This window comes from Aedes albopictus, chromosome 2, assembly GCF_035046485.1.
Source record: "Aedes albopictus strain Foshan chromosome 2, AalbF5, whole genome shotgun sequence".
NCBI lineage: Eukaryota > Metazoa > Arthropoda > Insecta > Diptera > Culicidae > Aedes > Aedes albopictus.
The window spans coordinates 322,907,799-322,911,875 of NC_085137.1; the positions used below are offsets into that span (position 1 = coordinate 322,907,799).

General features: G+C 39.2%; 2 long non-coding RNA genes across 2 annotated transcripts; one reads left to right on the forward strand and one right to left on the reverse strand.

Annotated features, from left to right (window-relative positions):
• Positions 1 to 2,120: 2,120 nt before the first annotated feature.
• Positions 2,121 to 2,960, reverse strand: LOC134287180 (uncharacterized). Its single transcript, XR_009997097.1, has 2 exons — positions 2,224 to 2,960; positions 2,121 to 2,170 (listed from the first exon to the last, which is right to left on the reverse strand). It is a non-coding gene; the product is annotated as an uncharacterized LOC134287180 (long non-coding RNA).
• A 175-nt stretch (positions 2,961 to 3,135) lies between these two features.
• Positions 3,136 to 3,740, forward strand: LOC134287181 (uncharacterized). Its single transcript, XR_009997098.1, has 2 exons — positions 3,136 to 3,637; positions 3,691 to 3,740. It is a non-coding gene; the product is annotated as an uncharacterized LOC134287181 (long non-coding RNA).
• Positions 3,741 to 4,077: the final 337 nt, after the last annotated feature.

Here is a 4,077-nt window from a genome sequence, read left to right on the forward strand (position 1 = left end):
ATACGTGAGAAAGTTCATGGCTCCAAAGGTTTTAATGTTCGTCTTCTAAAAAGGTTCTCTTTGATTTTAGCACTAGGCTTTTTAATAACTAATAACCAATTTCTAACTTAAATTTATCACTGCTTACATATATGTATATATGTATATCGATAGTGCCAAGCTTTTTCAATAGGTGAGCCTGACCTAGGCCTAGACCTATTTCAAAATCAACATGGAGTAGCACAAAACCTAAAGAAAAATATTATACAGCATCATCAAGGCTTTCCGAATCTAAAGAGAACATGTAGTCAGAGCGGTATTTAGCAAAAGCGGTATGCTGAGGTTGATGGGTCCGGTTGCCGGTAATAAGTTAATTACATCAAGGTTGTGGTAATAAGGTAAATTAATTCAAGAAAAATATGATCGTACCATCTAATGAAGGTTTTCAAAACGTTAGTCGGTAGTTTTCTATCCATATTTGCTGGGAAAAATATGAAAACTATCGTTTCTGTTTGTTTTCGATCATAAAGCGCTTGCCACAACAATAGGCAAACTGTTCCTATTATGAAGGTAAAATTTAATTTCGGTTCCCATTGTTGCGGTATCCCCCTGAAATCATATGGGATACCGCAATATTAGGAACACAGCAGCAGAAATATTAAGGAATTTTTGTTTTAAAGTAGGTTTTTGGGCAAATCTTAAGCACACAAAAAGTGCAATCTCATAATTTAAGCATAATACATAGGGGCTGTCCATAAACCACGTGGTCATGAGGGGGGGGGGGGGTTCGGCCAATGACCATTTTGTATGGACAAGAAAAAAATTTTGTATGGACTAATGACCACGCGGGGGGGGGGGGGGGGGAGGGGGGTTGAAAAGTCCCAAAAAATGACCACGTGGTTTATGGACAGCCCCATACATCCATTAAAAATGCCTTGGTTTTGCTCGTCGCGTTTCTTTCGCGTTCGCCATTTTTTTTTGTGATTCTGCTGACGGTTTGGCCGGTGCTACGCCATCCGGATGGCTTCCGCGTGTGAAAGAGTGCTTGTTCTGTGAGAATTTCAATAGAGGATTTATTGATTTCGAAAAGTTATCATCATTTCGAAATGACTCGTGGGATAGCGGGGGGTTTCAAAGATTGTGTGTGTTTGAATGACGCTGCTAAAGTAGTTCGGGTTCGGAAACGGTGCTGAAATTCGTTTCGTGAGTGTAGGAATGTGACGTCTATTTTGCGTTTTCACGTAGAACGGTCAATGGCGCTACGGCTTCCAGTAGTTTTTCATTGTAAAGTCCCTATGACTGAACTGCCGTAATTCTGCAAAGTGACGTAAGCGCCAAAGAGTAAATTTTTCAGGACGAAGCTTTTCTTGAAATTGGATGTCTGTTGGATATGTGCACCCATTTTAAAAATCTAATCTGTACAAAACATGCGTAGTTCATGGCAAAATATGGCCAACGTTGCATTTTTAGTGAAAATATCGTTCTGCTTGAGTTATGTTACCAACGTCACTTTGTTGTGGAATCAGCCATTTTTTTTCACTGATTCCACAACGAAGTGACGTATGTCCATCCGATGCATCTGAGTAAGCGGGAATTTGACACTGGATAGTTTTTCACTATCAGTCAAACATTGACTTCCCTTTTGGTATTTCTTACAACATAATCGACTGATCAAAAGGATCTGCACTGCGATTTCTGTAATTTGGGCAGTCGGCGGTCAATACGGATGGATCTTGGGAAGCAGCAGTGGGGATGTTATTATTACAACGCGCTGCGCGGACAGTTTGAGCCTCAGGAGGGCTGCGGCTTGGGCGGCACGGACGGGCTGAACCTCAGCCGGGCTCCAGGGTTCTATTCCTTTGTAACGATATTGCTTCTCACTGGTCGCCCTTCTGAGCCACGGTACGATGCAGTGGACAGCACGCCATAATAACGCCATTGATATATCTATTACATCAACAATACAATCGTCTCAATGGAAATTCCCTATTTTATTTATTTATTTTATTTATTTATTTACATATAATCCATCTGACCTGAAAGTCTTAATGAATAAATTCTCTGGTTTTGAACGACTGTAGGCGTACTTTCAGGTTATGTTTAGTTGGCGATTCAGTCATCAAATTGATTGAAAACGATGATTAAATTTTCATCCAACGTTTCGCTTCGTATGGAAGCTTCTTCAGGGACTCTAAAAGTGTAGTTTATTTACTGTTTGTTTGTCATTAGTGCTTAATTTCTTACCAATTTGTATCGTTTTTTTGTCTAGTCGGATTTGTTAAACGTTGAAATGTCAATATTGCTAGAGTCTGTTGTGGATATTTTACAAAGATTATGGTGTGATTTGTGTGAAATATTTTTAAAGTGTACTTACAATTTGTTTTGGGGGTGGTAGCATTACGGAAAGCACTAATTTAGCAGGGTCAACTTTGGATGAATTATCTAGTTTGGAAGTGTGTCAATAATATTATGGTCTATGGTCTGTTTGTGTTAGGTCTATTGGTGTGATTTGTTTTGGTTCTATTTTGAGCATTCTTAAATGTGTGTAGTATTCCTGCATAGGTTGCGTGTAGATTTTCTGTGTCCGATCGTTTGTTTACTGTTTTCTCAGTGTTGTATATGTGACAACTCTCTAGGAATTGGAGGTTGGTTGATTTGTGTGTCTTGTCTACTATTACTACTTCATCTAACTTAAACGAGTGTTCCATTGCTGCTGCGTGGTTAACTAATGCTGTCTTCTCTCTGATTTCTGCTATTGCTCCGTCCCTGTTTGTGTGTCCCTCCTCTCTCAGCTTTTGCAGCTTCCTCACGTTTGATCGATGGCCAGAGAGCCTGCTCTTCAGTTTTGTTGTTGTCATCCCAATATAACATGCATCACAGTCTGCGCAGTCTATCCTGTACACTACATTGCTCTTTTCCCCTTGGCTGATTCTGTCTTTCACCATGGGTAGAATCGAGCCAACTGTTTTTGCCTGCTTGTGTGCTATGTGTATATTGTGTATAGCACACAAGCAGGCAAAAACAGTTGGCTCGATTCTACCCATGGTGAAAGACAGAATCAGCCAAGGGGAAAAGAGCAATGTAGTGTACAGGATAGACTGCGCAGACTGTGATGCATGTTATATTGGGATGACAACAACAAAACTGAAACAGAAATCAGAGAGAAGACAGCATTAGTTAACCACGCAGCAGCAATGGAACACTCGTTTAAGTTAGATGAAGTAGTAATAGTAGACAAGACACACAAATCAACCAACCTCCAATTCCTAGAGAGTTGTCACATATACAACACTGAGAAAACAGTAAACAAACGATCGGACACAGAAAATCTACACGCAACCTATGCAGGAATACTACACACATTTAAGAATGCTCAAAATAGAACCAAAACAAATCACACCAATAGACCTAACACAAACAGACCATAGACCATAATATTATTGACACACTTCCAAACTAGATAATTCATCCAAAGTTGACCCTGCTAAATTAGTGCTTTCCGTAATGCTACCACCCCCAAAACAAATTGTAAGTACACTTTAAAAATATTTCACACAAATCACACCATAATCTTTGTAAAATATCCACAACAGACTCTAGCAATATTGACATTTCAACGTTTAACAAATCCGACTAGACAAAAAAACGATACAAATTGGTAAGAAATTAAGCACTAATGACAAACAAACAGTAAATAAACTACACTTTTAGAGTCCCTGAAGAAGCTTCCATACGAAGCGAAACGTTGGATGAAAATTTAATCATCGTTTTCAATCAATTTGATGACTGAATCGCCAACTAAACATAACCTGAAAGTACGCCTACAGTCGTTCAAAACCAGTTAATGAATAAAAACAACATAACTAAACACAATAACATTTACAATATGGACGAACGATTAATCTTATTTTTAAAGCTTTGCGACGATTCTTCGAATTCAAAAAGATCCTCAACCAACGTGAATGTTCGTATCATCTTCGACATCGGATCATTAAAACCATATTTGTTCGGTGAAACCTGGCCGACAGTAATGCGCGTTGCCGGAGAGGTCGCTGAATAGCACGGATGTTCATCATGGAGAGGAGATCAGGAGAGTCA